The following is a 25240-nucleotide window of genomic DNA, read 5'->3' as shown; positions in this document are numbered from 1 at the left end:
TTACTGTGTAGTTTTGATTTGAAGACATTCGTTTTTCCACTACAGACCCCTAAGCTTTCCGAATGTCCACTTGCAGTTCCTACAGAAAAAGTGTGTCCGAACTGCTCAATCAAAAGTAAGCTTCACACTGTTAGTTGAATGCACAGAACAGAAAGAAGTTTCACAGAATGCTGCTGTGTAGTTTTTATTTTGAGATATCACTTTTTCCACTATAGGCACCTTAGCACTCGGAATGTCCACTTGCATTTTCTACAGAAAGAGTGTTTCAGAACTGCTCAATCAAATTTAAGCATCAATTCTGTTAGTTCAATGCAGAGAACACAAAGAAGTTTCACGGAATGATTCTGTGTAGTTTTTATTCGGAGATATTTCTTTTTCCACGATAGGCCCCTTAGCGATCCGAATGTCCACTTGTAGTTTCTACAGAAAGAGTATTTCAGAACTGCTCAATCAAAAGAAGCTTCAATTCTGTTAGGTGAAAGCACAGAACACAAAGAAGTTTCACAGAATGCTTCTGTGTAGTTTTAATTTGATGATATTCCTTTTTCCAATATAGGCCCCTTAGCCATCCGAATGTCCACTTGCAGTTTCTACAGAAAGAGTGGTTCAGAACTGCTCAATCACAAGTAAGCTTAAAATCTGTTAGTTGAATGCACAGAACATAAAGAAGTTTCGCAGAATGCTTCTGTATAGTTTTGATTTGAAGATATTCCTTTTTCCACTATAGGCCCCAAATCGTTCGGAATGTCAACTTGCAGTTTCTACAGAAAGAGTGTTTCAGAACTACTCAAACAAATGAAAGCTTCAACTCTGTTAGTTGAATGCCCAGAGTAGAAAGCAGTTTCACAGAATGCTTCTGTGTAGTTTTATTTGAAGATATTACTTTTTCCACTATAGACCCCTTAGCACTCCGAATGTCCACTTTCAATTTCTACATAAAGAGTGCTTCAGAACTGCTCAATCAAAAGGCATCTTCAACTCTGTTTGTTGAATGTACTCAAGAGAAAGTTGTTTCACAGAATGCTTCAGTGTAGTTTTTATTTGGAGACAATCCTTTTTCCACTACAGGCCCCTTAGCACTCCGAATGTCCACTTGCAGTTTCTACAGAAAGAGTGTTTCAGAACTGCTCAATCAAAAGGAATCTTCAACTCTGTTAGTTGAATGCACAGAACAGAAAGTAGTTTCACAGAATGCTTCTGTGTAGTTTTGATTTGAATATATTCCTTTTTCCACTATATGCCCCTTATCGTTCCGAATGTCCACTTGCAGTTTCTACAGAAAGAGTGCTTCAGAACTCTTCAATCAAAAGTAAGCTTCAACTCTGTTAGTTGAATGCACAGAAGAGAATGTTGTTTCACAGAATGCTTCTGTGTAGTTTTTATTTGGAGATATTCCTTTTTCCACTATAGGCCCCTTAGACCTCAGAATGTCCACTTCCAGTTTCTACAGAAATAGTGTTTCAGAACTGCTCAATCAAAAGTAAATTTCAACTGGGTTAGCTGAACACACAGAACAGAAAGAAATTTCACAGAATGCTTCTCTGTAGTTATTATTTCAAGATATGCCTTTTTCCACTATAGGCCCCTGAGCACTCAGAATGTCCACTTGCAGTTTTACAGAAAGAGTGTTTCAGAACTGGTCAATCAAAAGCAAGCTTCAGCTCCGTTAGTTGAATGTACACAACAGAAAGAAGTTTCACAGAATTCTTCTGTGTAGTTTTTATTTGGAGATATTCCTCTTTCCACTATAGGCCCCTTAGCGCTCTGAATGTCCACTTGCAGTTTCTACAGAGTGTTTCAGAACTGCAGAATCAAAAGTAAGCTTTAACTCTGTTATTCGAATGCACAGAACAGAAAGAAGATTCACAGAATTCTTCTGTGTAGTGTTGATTAGAAGATATTCCTTTCTCCAATATAGGCAACATAGTGTTCCGAATGTCCACTTGCAGTTTCTACAGAAAATGTGTTTCAGAACTGCTCAATCAAAAGTAAGTTTCAACACTGTTAGGTAAAGGCACAGAACAGAAAGAAGTTTCACAGAATGCTTCTGTGTCGTTTTTATTTGATGATATTACTTTTTCCTGTATAGCCCCCTTAGTGCTCCGAATGTCCATTTGCAGTTTCTACAGAAAGAGTGTTTCAGAACGGCTCAATCAAATGTAAACTGAAACTCGGTTAGTTGAAAGCACAGAACAGAAAGAAGGTTCATAGAATGCTTCTGTGTAGTTTTTGTTTGAAGATATTCCTTTTTCCACTGTATGCCCCTTAGCACTCAGAATGTCCACTTGCAGTTTCTATAGAAATAGTGTTTCAGAAAAGCTCAATCAAATGTCAGCTTCAACTCTGTTAGTTGAATGGACAGATCAGGAAGAAGTTTCATAGAACGCTTCTGTGTAGGTTTTTTTAAAGATATTCCTTTTTCTACTCTAGGCCCCTTAGCGTTCGGAATTTCCACTGGCAGTTTCTACAGAAATGATGTTTCAGAAATGCTCAATCCGAAGTAAGCTTTAACTCTGTTTGTTGAATGCACAGAACAGAAAGAAGTTTAACAGAATGCTTCTGTGTAGTTTTTATTTGATGATATTCCCTTTTCCAGTATAGGCCCCTTTGCGATTCGAATGTCCACTTGTAGTTTCTACAGAAAGAGGTTTTCAGAACTGCTCAATCAAAAGTAAGCTTAAACTCTGTTAGTTGAACGCACAGAACAGAAAGATGTTTCAGAGAATTATTCTGTGTAGTTTTGATTTGAAGATATTCGTCTTTCCAATATAGGCCACATAGAGTTCTGAATGTCCACTTGCAGTTTCTACAGAAAGTGTGGTTCAGAACTGCTCAATAAAAAGTAAGCTTCAACTTTGTTAGGTAAAAGCACAAAAGAGAAAGAAGATTCACAGAATGCTTCTGTGTAGTTTTTATTTGATGATGTGCCTTTTTCCATTGTAATCCCCATAGCTCTCAGAATGTCTACTTGCAGTTTCAACAGAAAGAGTATTTCAGAACTGCTCTATCAAAAGTAAGCTTCAACTCTGTTAGTTGAATGCACAGAAATGAGAGAACTTTCACAGAATGCTTCTGTGTAGTTTTGATATGAAGACATTCGTTTTTCCACTATAGGCCACAAGGCGTTCCAAATCTCCAATTGCAGTTTCTACAGAAAGACTGTTTCAGAACTGCTCAATCAAAAGTAAGCTGCAACTCTGTTAGTTGAATGCACAGAAGTGAAAGAAGTCTCACAGAATGCTTCTGTGTAGTTTTCTTTGAAGATATTCCTTTTTCTACTCTAGGCCCCTTAGCGTTCGGAATGTCCACTTGCAGTTTCTACAGAAAAGAAGTTTCAGAACTGCTCAATCAAAAGTAAGCCTTAACATTGTTAGATGAATGCACAGAACAGAAAGAAGTTTCACAGAATGCTTCTGTGTAGTTTATATTTGATGATATTCCTTTTTCCACTGTAGGCCCCTTATCTCTCCGATTGTCTACTTGCAGTTTCTACAGAAAGAGGGTTTCAGAACTGCTTAATCAAAAGTAAGCTTCAACTCTGTTAGTTGAATGCACAGAAGTGAGAGAAGTTTCACAGAATGTTACTGTGTAGTTTTGATTTGAAGACATTCGTTTTTCCACTACAGACCCCTAAGCTTTCCGAATGTCCACTTGCAGTTCCTACAGAAAAAGTGTGTCCGAACTGCTCAATCAAAAGTAAGCTTCACACTGTTAGTTGAATGCACAGAACAGAAAGAAGTTTCACAGAATGCTGCTGTGTAGTTTTTATTTTGAGATATCACTTTTTCCACTATAGGCACCTTAGCACTCGGAATGTCCACTTGCATTTTCTACAGAAAGAGTGTTTCAGAACTGCTCAATCAAATTTAAGCATCAATTCTGTTAGTTCAATGCAGAGAACACAAAGAAGTTTCACGGAATGATTCTGTGTAGTTTTTATTCGGAGATATTTCTTTTTCCACGATAGGCCCCTTAGCGATCCGAATGTCCACTTGTAGTTTCTACAGAAAGAGTATTTCAGAACTGCTCAATCAAAAGAAGCTTCAATTCTGTTAGGTGAAAGCACAGAACACAAAGAAGTTTCACAGAATGCTTCTGTGTAGTTTTAATTTGATGATATTCCTTTTTCCAATATAGGCCCCTTAGCCATCCGAATGTCCACTTGCAGTTTCTACAGAAAGAGTGGTTCAGAACTGCTCAATCACAAGTAAGCTTAAAATCTGTTAGTTGAATGCACAGAACATAAAGAAGTTTCGCAGAATGCTTCTGTATAGTTTTGATTTGAAGATATTCCTTTTTCCACTATAGGCCCCAAATCGTTCGGAATGTCAACTTGCAGTTTCTACAGAAAGAGTGTTTCAGAACTACTCAAACAAATGAAAGCTTCAACTCTGTTAGTTGAATGCCCAGAGTAGAAAGCAGTTTCACAGAATGCTTCTGTGTAGTTTTATTTGAAGATATTACTTTTTCCACTATAGACCCCTTAGCACTCCGAATGTCCACTTTCAATTTCTACATAAAGAGTGCTTCAGAACTGCTCAATCAAAAGGCATCTTCAACTCTGTTTGTTGAATGTACTCAAGAGAAAGTTGTTTCACAGAATGCTTCAGTGTAGTTTTTATTTGGAGACAATCCTTTTTCCACTACAGGCCCCTTAGCACTCCGAATGTCCACTTGCAGTTTCTACAGAAAGAGTGTTTCAGAACTGCTCAATCAAAAGGAATCTTCAACTCTGTTAGTTGAATGCACAGAACAGAAAGTAGTTTCACAGAATGCTTCTGTGTAGTTTTGATTTGAATATATTCCTTTTTCCACTATATGCCCCTTATCGTTCCGAATGTCCACTTGCAGTTTCTACAGAAAGAGTGCTTCAGAACTCTTCAATCAAAAGTAAGCTTCAACTCTGTTAGTTGAATGCACAGAAGAGAATGTTGTTTCACAGAATGCTTCTGTGTAGTTTTTATTTGGAGATATTCCTTTTTCCACTATAGGCCCCTTAGACCTCAGAATGTCCACTTCCAGTTTCTACAGAAATAGTGTTTCAGAACTGCTCAATCAAAAGTAAATTTCAACTGGGTTAGCTGAACACACAGAACAGAAAGAAATTTCACAGAATGCTTCTCTGTAGTTATTATTTCAAGATATGCCTTTTTCCACTATAGGCCCCTGAGCACTCAGAATGTCCACTTGCAGTTTTACAGAAAGAGTGTTTCAGAACTGGTCAATCAAAAGCAAGCTTCAGCTCCGTTAGTTGAATGTACACAACAGAAAGAAGTTTCACAGAATTCTTCTGTGTAGTTTTTATTTGGAGATATTCCTCTTTCCACTATAGGCCCCTTAGCGCTCTGAATGTCCACTTGCAGTTTCTACAGAGTGTTTCAGAACTGCAGAATCAAAAGTAAGCTTTAACTCTGTTATTCGAATGCACAGAACAGAAAGAAGATTCACAGAATTCTTCTGTGTAGTGTTGATTAGAAGATATTCCTTTCTCCAATATAGGCAACATAGTGTTCCGAATGTCCACTTGCAGTTTCTACAGAAAATGTGTTTCAGAACTGCTCAATCAAAAGTAAGTTTCAACACTGTTAGGTAAAGGCACAGAACAGAAAGAAGTTTCACAGAATGCTTCTGTGTCGTTTTTATTTGATGATATTACTTTTTCCTGTATAGCCCCCTTAGTGCTCCGAATGTCCATTTGCAGTTTCTACAGAAAGAGTGTTTCAGAACGGCTCAATCAAATGTAAACTGAAACTCGGTTAGTTGAAAGCACAGAACAGAAAGAAGGTTCATAGAATGCTTCTGTGTAGTTTTTGTTTGAAGATATTCCTTTTTCCACTGTATGCCCCTTAGCACTCAGAATGTCCACTTGCAGTTTCTATAGAAATAGTGTTTCAGAAAAGCTCAATCAAATGTCAGCTTCAACTCTGTTAGTTGAATGGACAGATCAGGAAGAAGTTTCATAGAACGCTTCTGTGTAGGTTTTTTTAAAGATATTCCTTTTTCTACTCTAGGCCCCTTAGCGTTCGGAATTTCCACTGGCAGTTTCTACAGAAATGATGTTTCAGAAATGCTCAATCCGAAGTAAGCTTTAACTCTGTTTGTTGAATGCACAGAACAGAAAGAAGTTTAACAGAATGCTTCTGTGTAGTTTTTATTTGATGATATTCCCTTTTCCAGTATAGGCCCCTTTGCGATTCGAATGTCCACTTGTAGTTTCTACAGAAAGAGGTTTTCAGAACTGCTCAATCAAAAGTAAGCTTAAACTCTGTTAGTTGAACGCACAGAACAGAAAGATGTTTCAGAGAATTATTCTGTGTAGTTTTGATTTGAAGATATTCGTCTTTCCAATATAGGCCACATAGAGTTCTGAATGTCCACTTGCAGTTTCTACAGAAAGTGTGGTTCAGAACTGCTCAATAAAAAGTAAGCTTCAACTTTGTTAGGTAAAAGCACAAAAGAGAAAGAAGATTCACAGAATGCTTCTGTGTAGTTTTTATTTGATGATGTGCCTTTTTCCATTGTAATCCCCATAGCTCTCAGAATGTCTACTTGCAGTTTCAACAGAAAGAGTATTTCAGAACTGCTCTATCAAAAGTAAGCTTCAACTCTGTTAGTTGAATGCACAGAAATGAGAGAACTTTCACAGAATGCTTCTGTGTAGTTTTGATATGAAGACATTCGTTTTTCCACTATAGGCCACAAGGCGTTCCAAATCTCCAATTGCAGTTTCTACAGAAAGACTGTTTCAGAACTGCTCAATCAAAAGTAAGCTGCAACTCTGTTAGTTGAATGCACAGAAGTGAAAGAAGTCTCACAGAATGCTTCTGTGTAGTTTTCTTTGAAGATATTCCTTTTTCTACTCTAGGCCCCTTAGCGTTCGGAATGTCCACTTGCAGTTTCTACAGAAAAGAAGTTTCAGAACTGCTCAATCAAAAGTAAGCCTTAACATTGTTAGATGAGTGCACAGAACAGAAAGAAGTTTCACAGAATGCTTCTGTGTAGTTTTTATTTGATGATATTCCTTTTTCCACGGTAGGCCCCTTAGCTCTCCGAATGACTACTTGCAGTTTCTACAGAAAGAGTGTTTCAGAAATGCTTAATCAAAAGTAAGCTTCAAATCTGTTAGTTGAATGCACAGAAGTGAGAGATGTTTCACAGAATGATTCTGTGTAGTTTTGATTTGAAGAGATTCCTTTTTCCACTATAGACGCCTAAGCGTTCCGAATGTCCACTTGCAGTTTCTACAGAAAGAGTGTGTCCACACTGCTCAATCAAAAGTAAGCTTCACACTGTTAGTTGAATGCACAGAACAGAAAGAAGTTTCACAGAATGCTGCTGTGTAGTTTTTATTTTGAGATGTCACTTTTTCCACAATAGGCACCTTAGCGCTCTTAATGTACACTTTCGGTTTCTACAGAAAGAGTGTTTCAGAACTGCTCAATCAAAAGTAAGCATCAATTCTGTTACTTCAATGCACAGAACAGAAAGAAGTTTCACAGAATGATTCTGTGTAGTTTTTATTCGAGATATTCCTTTTTCCACCATAGACCCCTTAGCGATCCGAATGTCCACTTGCAGTTTCTACAGAAAGTGTGTTTCAGAACTGCTCAATGAAATGTAAGTTTCAACTCTGTTAGGTAAAAGCACAGAACAGAAAGAAGTTTCACAGAATGCTTCTGTGTCGTTTTTATTTGATGATATTCCTTTTTCCAGTATAGCCCCCTTAGCGCTCCGAATGTCCTTTTGCAGTTTCTACAGAAAGAGTGTTTCAGAACTGCTCAATCAAAGGTAAACTTAAACTCGGTTAGTTGAAAGCACAGAACAGAAAGAAGGTTCATAGAATGTTTCTGTGTAGTTTTTATGTGAAGATATTCCTTTTTCCACTGTATGCCCCTTAGCAATCAGAATGTCCACTTGCAGTTTCTATAGAAAGAGTGTTTCAGAAAATCTCAATCAAAAGGAAGCTTCAACTCAGTTAGTTGAATGGAAAGAACAGGAAGAAGTTTCACAGAATGCTTCTGTGTAGTTTTTTTTAAAGATATTCCTTTTTCTACTCTAGGCCCCTTAGCGTTCGGAATGTCCACTGGCAGTTTCTACAGAAATGATGTTTCATAACTGTTCAATCAGGAGTAAGCTTTATCTCTGTTAGTTGAATCCACAGAACTGAAAGAAGTTTAACAGAATGCTTCTGTGTAGTTTTTATTTGATGATATTCACTTTTCCAGTATAGGCCCCTTTGCGATTCGAATGTCCACTTGTAGTTTCTATAGAAAGAGTTTTTCAGAACTGCTCAATCAAAAGTAAGCTTAAACTCTGTTAGTTGAACTCACAGAACAGAAAGAAGTTTCAGAGAATGTTTCTGTGTAGTTTTGATTTGAAGGTATTCGTCTTTCCACTATAGGCCACAAAGCGTTCCAAATGTCCACTTGCAGTTTCTACACAAAGACTGTTTCAGAACTGCTCAATCAAAAGTAAGCTTCAACTCTGTTAGTTGAATGCACAGAATTGAAAGAAGTCTCACAGAATGCTTCTGTGTAGTTTTTTTTGAAGATATTCTTTTTCTACTCTAGGCCCCTTAGCGTTCGGAATGTCCACTTGCAGTTTCTACAGAAATGAAGTTTCAGAACTGCTCAATCAAAAGTAAGCCTTAATATTGTTAGATGAATGCACAGAACAGAAAGAAGTTTCACAGAATGCTTCTGTGTAGTTTTTAATTGATGATATTCCGTTTTCCACTGTAGGCCCCTTAGCTCTCCGAATGTCCACTTGCAGTTTCTACAGAAAGAGTGTTTCAGAACTGCTTAATGAAAAGTAAGCTTCAACTCTGTTAGTTGAATGCACAGAAGTAAGAGAAGTTTCACAGAATGTTTCTGTGTAGTTTTGATTTGAAGACATTCGTTTTTCCACTATAGACCCCTGAGCGTTCCGAATGTCCACTTTAGGTTTCTACAGAAAGAGTGTGTCCGAACTGCTCAATCAAAAGTCACCTTCAACTCTGTTAGTTGAATGCACAGAAGTGAAAGGAGTTTCACAGAATGCTTCTGTGTAGTTTTTTTTGCAGATATTCCTTTTTCCACTCTAGGCCCTTAGCGTTCGGAATGTCCACTGGCAGTTTCCACATAAATGATGTTTCAGAACTGCTCAATCAAAAGTAACCTTTAACTCTGTTATTTGAATGCACAGAATAGAAAGAAGTTTAACAGAATGCTTCCGTGTAGTTTTTATTTGATGATATTCCTTTTTCCAGTATAGGCCCCTTAGCCATCTGAATGTCGACTTGCAGTTTCTACAGAAAGAGTGGTTCAGAACTGCTCAATCAAAAGTAAGTTTCAACTCTGTTAGGTAAAAGCACAGAACAGAAAGAAGTTTCACAGAATGCTTCTGTGTCGTTTTTATTTGATGATATTCCTTTTTCCAGTATAGCCCCCTTAGCGCTCCGAATGTCCTTTTGCAGTTTCAACAGAAAGAGTGTTTCAGAACGGCTCAATCAAAGGTAAACTCAAACTCATTTAGTTGAAAGCACAGAACAGAAAGAAGGTTCATAGAATGCTTCTGTGTAGTTTTTATTTGAAGATATTCCTTTTTCCACTGTAAGCCCCTTAGCACTCAGAATGTCCACTTGCAGTTTCTATAGAAAGAGAGTTTCAGAAAAGTTCAATCAAAAGTAAGCTTCAACTCTGTTAGTTGAATGGACAGAACAGGAAGAAGTTACACAGAATGCTTCTGTGTAGTTTTTTTTAAAGATATTCCTTTTTCTACTCTAGGCCTCTTAGCGTTCGGAATGTCCACTGGCAGTTTCTACAGAAATGATGTTTCAGAACTGCTCAATCAGAAGTAAGCTTTAACTCTGTTAGTTGAATGCACAGAACAGAAAGAAGTTTAACAGAATGCTTCTGTGTAGTTTTTATTTGATGATATTCCCTTTTCCAGTATAGGCCCCTTGGCGATTCGAATGTCCACTTGTAGTTTCTACAGAAAGAGTTTTTCAGAACTGCTCAATCAAAAGTAAGCTTAAACTCTGTTAGTTGAACGCACAGAACAGAAAGAAGTTTCAGAGAATGTCTCTGTGTAGTTTTGATTTGAAGATATTCGTCTTTCCAATAGAGGCCACATAGAGTTCTGAATGTCCACTTGCAGTTTCTACATAAAGTGTGTTTCAGAACTGGTCAATCAAAAGTAAGCTTCGAATCTGTTAGGTAAAAGCACAGAAGAGAAAGAAGTTTCACAGATTGCTTCTTTGTAGTTTTTATTTGATGATATTCCTTTTTCCATTTTAATCCCCATAGCTCTCCCAATGTCCACTTGCAGTTTCTACAGAAAGAGTGTTTCAGAACTGCTCAATCAAATGTAAGCTTCAACTCTGTTAGTTGAATGCACAGAAATGAGAGAACTTTCACAGAATGCTACTGTGTAGTTTTGATATGAAGACATTCGTTTTTCCACTATAGGCCACAAAGCGTTCCAAATGTCCACTTGCAGTTTCTACAGAAAGACTGTTTCAGAACTGCTCAATCAAAAGTAAGCTTCAACTCTGTTAGTTGAATGCACAGAAGTGAAAGAAGTCTCACAGAATGCTTCTGTGTAATTTTATTTGAAGATATTCCTTTTTCTACTCTAGGCCCCTTAGCGTTTGGAATGTCCACTTGCAGTTTCTACAGAAATGATGTTTCAGAACTGCTCAATCAAAAGTAAGCCTTAACATTGTTAGATGAATGCAAAGAACAGAAAGAAGTTTCACAGAATGCTTCTGTGTAGTTTTTATTTGATGATATTCCTTTTTCCACTGTAGGCCCCTTAGCTCTCCGAATGTCTACTTGCAGTTTCTACAGAAAGAGTGTTTCAGAACTGGTTAATCAAAAGTAAGCTTCAACTCTGTTAGTTGAATGCACAGAAGTAGAAGAAGTTTCACAGAATGTTTCTGTGTAGTTTTGATTTGAAGACATTGGTTTTTCCAATATAGACCCCTAAGCGTTCCGAATGTCCACTTGCATTTTCTATAGAAAGAGTGTGTCCAAACTGCTCAATCAAAAGTAAGCTTCACACTGTTAGTTGAATGCACAGAACAGAAAGAAGTTTCACAGAATGCTGCTGTGTAGTTTTCATTTTGAGATATCACTTTTTCCACTATAGCCACCTTAGCGCTCAGAATGTCCACTTGCAGTTTTTACAAAAAGAGTGTTTCAGAACTGCTCAATCAAAAGTAAGCAACAATTCTGTTAGTTCAATGCACAGAACAGAAAGAAGTTTCACGGACTGATTCTGTGTAGTTTTTATTCGGGGATATTTCTTTTTCCACCATAGGCCCCTTAGCGATCTGAATGTCCACTTGTAGTTTCTACAGAAAGAGTATTTCAGAACTGCTCAATCAAAAGTAAGCTTCAATTCTGTTAGGTGAAAGCACAGAACAGAAAGAAGTTTCACAGAATTCTTCTGTGTAGTTTTTATTTGATGATATTCCTTTTTCCAATATAGGCCCCTTAGCCATCCGAATGTCCACTTGCAGTTTCTACAGAAAGTGTGGTTCAGAACTGCTCACACAAAAGTAAGCTTAAACTCTGTTAGTTGAATGCACAGAACATAAAGAAGTTTCGCAGAATGGTTCTGTGTACTTTTGATTTGAAGATATTCCTTTTTCCACTGTAGGCCCCAAATCGTTCGGAATGTCTACTTGCAGTTTCTACAGAAAGAGTGTTTCAGAACTGCTCAATCAAAAGGAATCTTCACCTCTGTTAGTTGAATGCACAGAACAGAAAGAAGTTTCACAGAATGATTCTGTGTAGATTTGATTTGAATATATTCCTTTTTCCACTATAGGCCCCTTATCGTTCCTAATGTCCACTTGCAGTTTCATCAGAAAGAGTGTTTCAGAACTGCTCAATCAAAAGTAAGCTTTAACTCTGTTACTCGAATGCACAGAACAGAAAGTAGATTAAAAGAATTTTTCTGTGTAGTGTTGATTTGATGATATTTCTTTCTCCAATATAGGCAACATAGTGTTCCGAATGTCCACTTGCAGTTTCCACAGAAAGTGTGTTTCAGAACTGCTCAATCAAAAGTAAGTTTCAACTCTGTTAGGTAAAAGCACAGAACAGAAAGAAGTTTCACAGAATGCTTCTATGTCGTTTTTATTTGATGATATTCCTTTTTCCAGTATAGCCCCATTAGCGCTCCGAATGTCCTTTTGCAGTTTCTACAGAAAGAGTGTTTCAGAACTTCTCAATCAAAAGTAAACTTAAACTCGGTTAGTTGAAAGCACAGAACAGAAAGAAGTTTGATAGAATGCTTCTGTGTAGTTTTTATTTGAAGATATTCCTTTTTCCACTGTATGCCCCTTAGCACTCAGAATGTCCACTTGCAGTTTCTATAGAAAGAGTGTTTCAGAAAAGCTCAATCAAAAGTAAGCTTCAACTCTGTTAGTTGAATGGACAGAACAGGAAGAATTTTCACAGAATGCTTCTGTGTAGTTTTTTTTAAAGATATTCCTTTTTCTACTCTAGGCCCCTTAGCGTTCGGAATGTCCACTGGCAGTTTCTACAGAAATGATGTTTCAGAACTGCTCAATCAGAAGTAAGCTTTAACTCTGTTAGTTGAATGCACAGAACAGAAAGTAGTTTAACAGAATGCTTCCGTGTAGTTTTTATTTGAAGATATTCGTCTTTCCACTATAAGCCACATAGAGTTCTGAATGTCCACTTGCAGTTTCTACAGAAAGTGTGTTTCAGAACTGCTCAATCAAAAGTAAGCTTCAACTCTGTTAGGTAAAAGCACAGAAGAGAAAGAAGTTTCACAGAATGCTTCTGTGTAGTTTTTATTTGATGATATTCCTTTTTCCATTGTAATCCCCATAGCTCTCTGAATGTCCACTTGCAGTTTCAACAGAAAGAGTGTCTCAGAACTCCTCAATCAAAAGTAAGCTTCAACTCTGTTAGTTGAATGCACAGAAATGAGAGAACTTTCACAGAATGCTTCTGTGTAGTTTTGATATGAAGACATTCGTTTTTCCACTAATGGTCCCTTAGCACTCAGAATGTCCAGTTGCAGTTTCTACATAAATGGTGTTTCAGAACTGCTCAATCAAAAGTAAGATTCAACTCTGTTAGTTGAATGCACAGAAGTGAAAGAAGTCTCACAGAATGCTTCTGTGTAGTTTTCTTTGAAAATATTCCTTTTTCTACTATAGGCCCCTTAGCGTTCGGAATGTCCACTTGCAGTTTCTACAGAAATGATGTTTCAGAACTGCTCAATCAAAAGTAAGCCTTAACATTGTTAGATGAATGCACAGAACAGAAAGAAGTTTCACAGAATGCTTCTGTGTAGTTTTTATTTGATGATATTCCTTTTTCCAATATAGGCCCCTTAGCCATCCGAATGTCCACTTGCAGTTTCTACAGAAAGAGTGGTTCAGAACTGCTCACTCAAAAGTAAGCTTAAACTCTGTTAGTTGAATGCACAAAACATAAAGTAGTTTCACAGAATGCTTCTGTGTAGTTTTGATTTGAAGATATTACTTTTTCCACTGTAGGCCCCAAATCGTTCGGAATGTCAACTTGCAGTTTCTACAGAAAGAGTGTTTCAGAACTGCTCAATCGAATGAAAGCTTCAACTCTGTTAGTTGAATGCCCAGAGTAGAAAGCAGTTTCATAGAATGCTTCTGTGTAGTTTTATTTGAAGATATTCCTTTGTCCACTATAGACCCCTTAGCGCTCAGAATGTCCACTTTCAGTTTCTACATAAAGAGTGCTTCCGAACTGCTCAATCAAAAGGAATCTTCAACTCTGTTTGTTGAATGTACTCAACAGAAAGTTGTTTCAAGAATGTTTCAGTGTAGTATTTATTTGGAGATAATCCTTTTTCCACTATAGGCCCCTGATCTCTCCGAATCTCCACTTGCAGTTTCTACAGAAAGAGTGTTTCAGAACTGCTCAATCAAAAGGAATCTTCAACTCTGTTAGTTGAATGCACAGAACAGAAAGAAGTTTCACAGAATGCTTCTGTGTAGTTTTGATTTGAATACATTCCTTTTTCCACTATAGGCCCCTTATGGTTCCGAATGTCCACTTGCAGTTTCTACAGAAAGAGTGTTTCAGAACTGTTCAATCAAAAGTAAGCTTCAACTCTGTTAGTTGAATGCACAGAAGAGAATGTTGTTTCACAGAATGCTTCTGTGTAGTTTTTATTTGGAGATATTCCTTTTTCCACTATAGGCCCCTTAGTGCTCAGAATGTCCACTTCCAGTTTCTACAGAAATAGTGATTCAGAACTGCTCAATCAAAAGAAAAGTTCAACTCGGTTAGCTGAACGCACAGTACAGAAAGAAGTTTCACAGAATGCTTCTCTGTAGTTATTATTTCAAGATATGCCTTTTTCCACTATAGGCCCCTGAGCACTCAGAATGTCCACTTGCAATTTTACAGAAAGAGTGTTTCAGAACTGGTCAATTAAAAACAAGCTTCACCTCCGTTAGTTGAATGTACACAACAGAAAGAAGTCTCACAGAATGCTTCTGTGTAGTTTTTATTTGGAGATATTCCTTTCTCCACTATAGGCCCCTTAGCGCTCTGAATGTCCACTTGCAGTTTCTACAGAGTGTTTCAGAACTGCTCAATCAAAAGTAAGCTTTAACTCTGTTATTCGAATGCACAGAACAGAAAGAAGATTCACAGAAATTTTCTGTGTAGTGTTGATTTGAAGATATTCCTTTCTCCAATATAGGCAACATAGTGTTCCGAATGTCCACTTGCAGTTTCTACAGAATGTGTGTTTCAGAACTGCTCAATCAAAAGTAAGTTTCAACTCTGTTAGGTAAAAGCACAGAGCAGAAAGAAGTTTCACAGAATGCTTCTGTGTCGTTTTTATTTGATGATATTACTTTTTCCAGTATAGCCCCCTTAGCGCCCCGAATGTCCTTTTGCAGTTTCTACAGAAAGAGTGTTTCAGAACTGCTCAATCAATGGTAAACTTAAACTCGGTTAGTTGAAAGCACAGAAGAGAAAGAAGGTTCATAGAATGCTTCTGTGTAGTTTTTGTTTGAAGATATTCCTTTTTCCACTGTATGCCCCTTAGCACTCACGATGTCCACTTGCAGTTTCTATAGAAAGAGTGTTTCAGAAAAGCTCAATCAAAAGTAAGCTTCAACTCTGTTAGTTGAATGGACAGATCAGGAAGAAGTTTCACAGAACGCTTCTGTGTAGTTTTTTTTAAAGATATTCCTTTTTCTACTCTAGGCCCCTTAGCGTTCGGAATGTCCACTGGCAGTTTCTACAGAAATGATGTTTCAGAAATGCTCAATCAGAAGCAAGCTTTAACTCTGTTTGTTGAATGCACAGATCAGAAAGAAGTTTAACAGAATGCTTCTGTGTAGTTTTTCTTTGATGATATTCCCTTTTCCAGTATAGGCCCATTTGCGATTCGAATGTCCACTTGTAGTTTCTACAGAAAGAGTTTTTCAGAACTGATCAATCAAAAGTAAGCTTAAACTCTGTTAGTTGAATGCACAGAACAGAAAGAAGTTTCAGAGAATGCTTCTGTGTAGTTTTGATTTGAAGATATTCATCTTTCCACTATAGGCCACAGAGAGTTCTGAATGTCCACTTGCAGTTTCTACAGAAAGTGTGTTTCAGAACTGCTCAATCAAAAGTAAGCTTCAACTCTGTTATGTAAAAGCACAGAAGAGAAAGAAGTTTCACAGAATTCTTCTGTGTAGTTTTTATTTGATGATATTCCTTTATCCGTTGTAATCCCCATAGCTCTACGAATGTCCACTTGCTGTTTCTACAGAAAGAGTGGTTCAGAACTGCTCAATCAAAAGTAAGCTTCAACTCTGTAAGTTGAATGCACAGAAATGAGAGAACTTTCACAGAATGCTTCTGTGTAGTTTTGATTTGAAGACATTCGTTTTTCCACTGTACGCCAAAACTCGTTCCAAATGTCCACTTGCAGTTTCTGCAGAAAGACTGTTTCAGAACTGCTCAATCAAAAGTAAGCTTCAACTTTGTTAGTTGAATGCACAGAAGTGAAAGAAGTCTCACCGAATGCTTCTGTGTAGTTTTCTTTGAAGATATTCCTTTTTCTACTCTAGGCCCCTTAGCATTCGGAATTTCCACTTGCAGTTTCTACAGAAATGAATTTTCAGAACTGCTCAATCAAAAGTAAGCCTTAACATTGTTAGATGAATGCACAGAACAGAAAGAAGTTTCACAGAATGCTTCTGTGTAGTATTTATTTGATGATAATCCTTTTTGCACTGTAGGCCCCTTAGCTCTCCGAATGTCTACTTGCAGTTTCTACAGAAACGGTGTTTCAGAACTGCTCAATCAAAGGTAAGCTTCAACTCTGTAAGTTGAATGCACAGAAATGAGAGAACTTTCACAGAATGCTTCTGTGTAGTTTTGATTTGAAGACATTCGTTTTTCCACTATAGACCCCTAAGCGTTCTGAATGTCCACTTGCATTTTCTACAGAAAGAGTGTGTCCGAACTGCTCAATCAAAAGTAAGCTTCACACTGTTAGTTGAATGCACAGAACCGAAAGAAGTTTCACAGAATGATTCTTTGTAGTTTTTATTTTGAGATATCACTTTTTCCACTATAGGCACCTTAGCGCTCGGAATGTCCACTTGCATTTTCTACAGAAAGAGTGTTTCAGAACTGCTCAATCAAAAGTAAGCACCAATTCTGTTAGTTCAATGCACAGAACAGAAAGAAGTTTCACGGAATGATTCTGTGTAGTTTTTATTTGGAGATATTTCTTTTTCCACCATAGGCCCCTTAGCGATCCGAATGTCCACTTGTAGTTTCTACAGAAAGAGTATTTCAGAACTGCTCAATCAAATGTAAGCTTCATTTCTGTTAGGTGAAAGCACAGAACAGAAAGAAGTTACCCAGAATGATTCTGTGTAGTTTTTATTTGATGATATTCCGTTTTCCAATATAGGCCCCTTAGCCATCCGAATGTCCTCTTGCTGTTTCTACAGAAAGAGTGGTTCAGGACTTCCCACTCAAAAGTAATCTTAAACTCTCTTAGTTGAATGCCCAGAACATAAAGAAGTTTCTCAGAATGCTTCTGTGTAGTTTTGATTTGAAGTTATTCCTTTTTCCACTGTAGCCCCCAAATCGTTCGGAATGTCAACTTGCAGTTTCTACAGAAAGAGTGCTTCAGAACTGCTCAATCAAAAGGAATCTTCAACTCTGTTTGTTGAATGTACTCAACAGAAAGTTGTTTCACAGAATGCTTCAGTGTAGTTTTTGTTTTGAGATAATCCTTTTTCCACTACAGGCCCCTTAGCACTCCGAATGTCCACTTGCTGTGTCTACAGAAAGAGTGTTTCAGAACTGCTCAATCAAAAGGAATCTTCAACTCTGTATGTTGAATGTACTCAACAGAAAGATGTTTCACAGAATGCTTCAGTGTATTTTTTTTGGAGATAATCCTTTTTCCACTCTAGGCCCCTTAGCAGTCCGAATGTCCACTTGCAGTTTCTACAGAAAGAGTGTTTCAGAGCTGCTCAATCAAAAGGAATCTTCAACTCTGTTAGTTGAATGCACAGAACAGAAAGTAGTTTCACAGAATGCTTCTGTGTAGTTTTGATTTGAATATATTCCTTTTTCCACTATAGGCCCCTTATTGTTCCGAATGTCCACTTGACGTTTCTACAGAAAGAGTGTTTCAGAACGGTTCAATCAAAAGTAAGCTTCAACTCTGTTAGTTTAATGCACAGAAGAGAATGTTGTTTCACAGAATGCTTCTGTGTAGTTTTTATTTGGAGATATTCCTTTTTCCACTATAGGCCCTTTAGCGCTCAGAATGTCCACTTCCAGTTTCTACAGAAATAGTGTTTCAGAACTGCTCAATCAAAAGTAAATTTCAACTCGGTTAGCTGAACGCACAGAACAGAAAGAAGTTTCACAGAATGCTTCTCTGTAGTTATTATTTCAAGATATGCCTTTTACCACTATAAGCCCCTGAGCACTCAGAATGTCCACTTGCACTTTTACAGAAAGAGTGTTTCAGAACTGGTCAATCAACAGCAAGCTTCAGCTCCGTTAGTTGAATGTACACAACTGAAAGAAATTTCACAGAATGCTTCTGTGTAGTTTTATTTGGAGATATTCCTTTTTCCACTATAGGCCCCTTAGCGCTCTGAATGTCCACTTGCAGTTTCTACAGAGTGTTTCAGAACTGCTCAATCAAAGGCCGGGCACGCTGGCTCAAGCCTGTAATCCCAGCACTTTGGGAGGCCGAGGCGGGCGGATCACGAGGTCAGGAGATCGAGACCATCCTGGCTAACACGGTGAAACCCTGTCTCTACTAAAAATACAAAAAATTAGCCAGGCGTGTTGGCGGGTGCCTGTAGTCCCAGCTCCTCGGGAGGCTGAGGCAGGAGAATGGCCTGAACCCGGGAGGCGGAGCTTGCAGTGAGCCGAGATCGCGCCACTGCACTCCAGCCTGGGTGACACAGCAAGACTCCGTCTCAAAAAAAAAAAAAAAAAAAAAAAAAAGAACTTCTCAATCAAAGTAAGCTTAAATTCTGTTAGGTGAAAGCACAGAACAGAAAGAAGTTTCACAGAATGTTTCTGTGTAGTTTTTATTTGATGATATTCCTTTTTCCAATATAGGCCCCTTAGCCATGCGAATGTCCACTTGCAGTTTAAACAGAAAGAGTGGTTCAGAACTGCTCACTCAAAAGTAAGCTTAAACTCTGTTAGTTGAATGCACAGAACATAAAGGAGTTTCGCAGAATGCTTCTGTGTAGTTTTGATTTGAAGATATTCCTTTTTCCACTGTACACCCCAAATCGTTCGGAATGTCAACTTGCAGTTTCTACAGAAAGAGTGTTTCAGAACTGCTCAATCAAAAGAAAGCTTCAACTCTGTTAGTTGAATGCCCAGAGTAGAAAGCAGTTTCACAGAATGGTTCTGTGTAGTTTTATTTGAAGATATTCCTTTTTCCACTATAGACCCCTTAGCGCTCAGAATGTCCACTTTCAGTGTCTACATAAAGAGTGCTTCCGTACTGCTCAATCAAAAGGAATCTTCAACTCTGTTTGTTGAATGTACTCAAAAGAAAGTTTTTTCACAGAATGCTTCAGTGTAGTTTTTATTTGGAGATAATCCTTTTTCCTCTGTAGGCCCCTGATCACTCCGAATGTCCACTTCCAGTTTCTACAGAAATAGTGTTTCAGAACTGCTCAATCAAAAGGAATCTTCAACTCTGTTTGTTGAATGCACAGAACAGAAAGAAGTTTCACAGAATGATTCTGTGTAGTTTTGATTTGAATATATTCCTTTTTCCACTATAGGCCACTTATCGTTCCGAATGTCCACTTACAGTTTGTACAGAAAGAGTTTTTCAGATCTGTTCAATCAAAAGCAAGCTTCACCTCCATTAGTTGAATGTACACAAGAGAAAGAAGTCTCACAGAATGCTTCTGTGTAGTTTTTATTTGGAGATATTCCTTTTTCCACTATAGGCTCTTTAGCACTCTGAATGTCCACTTGCAGTTTCTACAGAGTGTTTCAGAACTGCTCAATCAAAAGTAAGCTTTAACTCTGTTATTCGAATGCACAGAACAGAAAGAAGGTTCACAGAATTCTTCTGTGTAGTGTTGATTTGAAGATATTCCTTTCTCCAATATAGGCAACATAGTGTTCCGAATGTCCACTTGCAGTTTCTACAGAATGTGTGTTTCAGAACTGCTCAATCAAAAGTAAGTTTCAAGTCTGTGAGGTGAAAGCACAGAGCAGAAAAGAGTTTCACAGAATGCTTCTGTGTCGTTTTTATTTGATGATATTACTTTTTCCAGTATAGCCCCCTTAGCGCTCCGAATGTCCATTTGCAGTTTCTACAGAAAGAGTGTTTCAGAACGGCTCAATCAAAGGTAAACTGAAACTCGGTTAGTTGAAAGCACGGAATAGAAAGAAGGTTCATAGAATGCTTCTGTGTAGTTTTTGTTTGAAGATATTCCTTTTTCCACTGTATGCCCCTTAGCACTCAGAATGTCCACTTGCAGTTTCTATAGAAAGAGTGTATCAGAAAAGCTCAATCAAAAGTCAGCTTCAACTCTGTTAGTTGAATGGACAGAAAAGGAAGAAGTTTCACAGAATGCTTCTGTGTAGTTTTTTTTAAAGATATTCCTTTTTCTACTCTTGGCCCCTTAGCGTTCGGAATGTCCAATGGCAGTTTCCACAGAAATGATGTTTCAGAACTGCTCAATCAGAAGTAAGCTTTAACTCTGTTAGTTGAATGCACAGAACAGAAAGTAGTTTAACAGAATGCTTCTGTGTAGTTTTTATTTGATGATATTCCCTTTTCCACTATAGGCCCCTTTGTGATTCGAATGTCCACTTGTAGTTTCTACAGAAAGTGTTTTTCAGAACTGCTCAATCAAAAGTAAGCTTAAACTCTGTTAGTTGAACGCACAGAACAGAAAGAAGTTTCAGAGAATGCCTCTGCGTAGTTTTGATTTGAAGATATTCGTCTTTCCAATATAGGCCACATAGAGTTCTGAATGTCCACTTGCAGTTTCTACATAAAGTGTGTTTCAGAACTGGTCATTCAAAAGTAAGCTTCAACTCTGTTAGGTAAAAGCACAGAAGAGAAAGAAGTTTCACAGATTGCTTCTTTGTAGTTTTTATTTGATGATATTCCTTTTTCCATTTTAATCCCCATAGCTCTCCGAATGTCCACTTGCAGTTTCTACAGAAAGAATGTTTCAGAACTGCTCAATCAAAAGTAAGCTTCAACTCTGTTAGTTGAATGCACAGAAATGAGAGAACTTTCAAAGAATGCTTCTGTGTAGTTTTGATTTGAAGACATTCGTTTTTCCACTATAGGACACAAAGCGTTCCTAATGTCCAATTGCAGTTTCTACAGAAAGACTGTTTCAGAACTGCTCAATCAAAAGTAAGATTCAACTCTGTTAGTTGAATGCACAGAAGTGAAAGAAGTCTCACAGAATGCTTCTGTGTAGTTTTCTTTGAAGATATTCCTTTTTCTACTCTAGGCCCCTTAGCGTTCGGAATGTTCACTTGCAGTTTCTACAGAAATGATGTTTCAGAACTGCTCAATCAAAAGTAAGCCTTAACATTGTTAGATGAATGCAAAGAACAGAAAGAAGTTTCACCGAATGCTTCTGTGTAGTTTTTATTTGATGATATTCCTTTTTCCACTGTAGGCCCCTTAGCTCTCCGAATGTCTACTTGCAGTTTCTACAGAAAGAGTGTTTCAGAAATGCTTAATCAAAAGTAAGCTTCAACTCTGTTTGTTGAATGCACAGAAATAAGAGAAGTTTCACAGAATGTTTCTGTGTAGTTTTGATTTGAAGACATTGGTTTTTCCAATATAGACCCCTAAGCGTTCCGAATGTCCACTTGCATTTTCTACAGAAAGAGTGTGTCCGAACTGCTCAATCAAAAGTAAGCTTCACACTGTTAGTTGAATGCACAGAACAGAAAGAAGTTTCACAGAATGCTGCTCTGTAGTTTTCATTTTGAGATATCACTTTTTCCACTGTAGGCACCTTAGCGCTCGGAATGTCCACTTGCAGTTTTTACAGAAAGAGTGTTTCAGAACTGCTCAATCAAAAGTAAGCATCAATTCTGTTAGTTCAATGCAGAGAACACAAAGAAGTTTCACGGACTGATTCTGTGTAGTTTTTATTCGGGGATATTTCTTTTTCCACCATAGGCCCCTTAGCGATCTGAATGTCCACTTGTAGTTTCTACAGAAAGAGTATTTCAGAACTGCTCAATCAAAAGTAAGCTTCAATTCTGTTAGGTGAAAGCACAGAACAGAAAGAAGTTTCACAGAATTCTTCTGTGTAATTTTTATTTGATGATATTCCTTTTTCCAATATAGGCCCCTTAGCCATCCGAATGTCCACTTGCAGTTTCTACAGAAAGAGTGGTTCAGAACTGCTCACTCAAAAGTAAGCTTAAACACTGTTAGTTGAATGCACAGAACATAAAGAAGTTTCGCAGAATGGTTCTGTGTAGTTTTGATTTGAAGATATTCCTTTTTCCACTATAGGCCCCAAATCGTTCGGAATGTATACTTGCAGTTTCTACAGAAAGAGTGTTTCAGAACTGCTCAATCAAAAGGAATCTTCACCTCTGTTAGTTGAATGCAAAGAACAGAAAGAAGTTTCACAGAATGATTCTGTGTAGTTTTGATTTGAATATATTCCTTTTTCCACTATAGGCCCCTTATCGTTCCTAATGTCCACTTGCAGTTTCATCAGAAAGAGTGTTTCAGAACTGCTCAATCAAAAGTAAGCTTTAACTCTGTTACTCGAATGCACAGAACAGAAAGTAGATTAAAAGAATTTTTCTGTGTAGTGTTGATTTGATGATATTCCTTTCTCCAATATAGGCAACATAGTGTTCCGAATGTCCACTTGCAGTTTCTACAGAAAGTGTGTTTCAGAACTGCTCAATCAAAATTAAGTTTCAACTCTGTTAGGTAAAAGCACAGAACAGAAAGAAGTTTCACAGAATGCTTCTATGTCGTTTTTATTTGATGATATTCCTTTTTCCAGTATAACCCCCTTAGCGCTCCGAATGTCCTTTTGCAGTTTCTACAGAAAGAGTGTTTCAGAACTGCTCAATCAAAAGTAAACTTAAACACGGTTAGTTGAAAGCACAGAACAGAAAGAAGTTTGATAGAATGCTTCTGTGTAGTTTTTATTTGAAGATATTCCTTTTTCCACTGTATGCCCCTTAGCACTCAGAATGTCCACTTGCAGTTTCTATAGAAAGAGTGTTTCAGAAAAGCTCAATCAAAAGTAAACTTCAACTCTGTTAGTTGAATGGACAGAACAGGAAGAATTTTCACAGAATGCTTCTGTGTAGTTTTTTTTAAAGATATTCCTTTTTCTACTCTAGGCCCCTTAGCGTTCAGAATGTCCACTGGCAGTTTCTACAGAAATGATGTTTCAGAACTGCTCAATCAGAAGTAAGCTTTAACTCTGTTAGTTGAATGCACAGAACAGACAGAAGTTTAACAGAATGCTTCTGTGTAGTTTTTATTTGATGATATTCCCTTTTCGAGTATAGGCCCCTTTGCGATTCGAATGTCCACTTGTAGTTTCTACAGAAAGTGTTTTTCAGATCTGCTCGATCAAAAGTAAGCTTAAACTCTGTTAGTTGAACGCACAGAACAGAAAGTAGTTTCAGAGAATGCTTCCGTGTAGTTTTAATTTGAAGATATTCGTCTTTCCACTATAAGACACATAGAGTTCTGAATGTCCACTTGCAGTTACTACAGAAAGTGTGTTTCAGAACTGCTCAATCAAAAGTAAGCTTCAACTCTGTTAGGTAAAAGCACAGAAGAGAAAGAAGTTTCACAGAATGCTTCTGTGTAGTTTTTATTTGATGATATTCCTTTTTCCATTGTAATCCCCATAGCTCTCTGAATGTCCACTTGCAGTTTCAACAGAAAGAGTGTTTCAGAACTCCTCAATCAAAAGTAAGCTTCAACTCTGTTAGTTGAATGCACAGAAATGAGAGAACTTTCACAGAATGCTTCTGTGTAGTTTTGATAGGAAGACATTCGTTTTTCCACTAATGGTCCCTTAGCACTCAGAATGTCCACTTGCAGTTTCTACATAAATGGTGTTTCAGAACTGCTCAATCAAAAGTAAGCTTCAACTCTGTTAGTTGAATGCACAGAAGTGAAAGAAGTCTCACAGAATGCTTCTGTGTAGTTTTCTTTGAAGATATTCCTTTTTCTACTCTAGGCCCCTTAGCGTTCGGAATGTCCACTTGCAGTTTCTACAGAAATGATGTTTCAGAACTGCTCAATCAAAAGTAAGCCTTAACATTGTTAGATGAATGCACAGAACAGAAAGAAGTTTCACAGAATGCTTCTGTGTAGTTTTTATTTGATGATATTCCTTTTTCCAATATAGGCCCCTTAGCCATCCGAATGTCCACTTGCAGTTTCTACAGAAAGAGTGGTTCAGAACTGCTCACTCAAAAGTAAGCTTAAACTCTGTTAGTTGAATGCACAAAACATAAAGTAGTTTCACAGAATGCTTCTGTGTAGTTTTGATTTGAAGATATTCCTTTTTCCACTGTAGGCCCCAAATCGTTCGGAATGTCAACTTGCAGTTTCTACAGAAAGAGTGTTTCAGAACTGCTCAATCGAATGAAAGCTTCAACTCTGTTAGTTGAATGCCCAGAGTAGAAAGCAGTTTCATAGAATGCTTCTGTGTAGTTTTATTTGAAGATATTCCTTTGTCCACTATAGACCCCTTAGCGCTCAGAATGTCCACTTTCAGTTTCTACATAAAGAGTGCTTCCGAACTGCTCAATCAAAAGGAATCTTCAACTCTGTTTGTTGAATGTACTCAACAGAAAGTTGTTTCAAGAATGTTTCAGTGTAGTATTTATTTGGAGATAATCCTTTTTCCACTATAGGCCCCTGATCTCTCCGAATCTCCACATGCAGTTTCTACAGAAAGAGTGTTTCAGAACTGCTCAATCAAAAGGAATTTTCAACTCTGTTAGTTGAATGCACAGAACAGAAAGAAGTTTCACAGAATGCTTCTGTGTAGTTTTGATTTGAATATATTCCTTTTTCCACTATAGGCCCCTTATGGTTCCGAATGTCCACTTGCAGTTTCTACAGAAAGAGTGTTTCAGAACTGTTCAATCAAAAGTAAGCTTCAACTCTGTTAGTTGAATGCACAGAAGAGAATGTTGTTTCACAGAATGCTTCTGTGTAGTTTTTATTTGGAGATATTCCTTTTTCCACTATAGGCCCCTTAGCGCTCAGAATGTCCACTTCCAGTTTCTACAGAAATAGTGATTCAGAACTGCTCAATCAAAAGAAAAGTTCAACTCGGTTAGCTGAACGCACAGAACAGAAAGAAGTTTCACAGAATGCTTCTCTGTAGTTATTATTTCAAGATATGCCTTTTTCCACTATAGGCCCCTGAGCACTCAGAATGTCCACTTGCAGTTTTACAGAAAGAGTGTTTCAGAACTGGACAATCAAAAGCAAGCTTCACCTCCGTTAGTTGAATGTACACAACAGAAAGAAGTCTCACAGAATGCTTCTGTGTAGTTTTTATTTGGAGATATTCCTTTCTCCACTATAGGCCCCTTAGCGCTCTGAATGTCCACTTGCAGTTTCTACAGAGTGTTTCAGAACTGCTCAATGAAAAGTAAGCTTTAACTCTGTTATTCGAATGCACAGAACAGAAAGAAGATTCACAGAAGTCTTCTGTGTAGTGTTGATT

Source organism: Symphalangus syndactylus, chromosome 5 (genome assembly GCF_028878055.3).
Source record: "Symphalangus syndactylus isolate Jambi chromosome 5, NHGRI_mSymSyn1-v2.1_pri, whole genome shotgun sequence".
Classification (NCBI taxonomy): Eukaryota; Metazoa; Chordata; class Mammalia; order Primates; family Hylobatidae; genus Symphalangus; species Symphalangus syndactylus.
The sequence above is the reverse complement of the archived record's forward strand: the minus strand, read 5'-3'. Positions refer to the sequence as shown.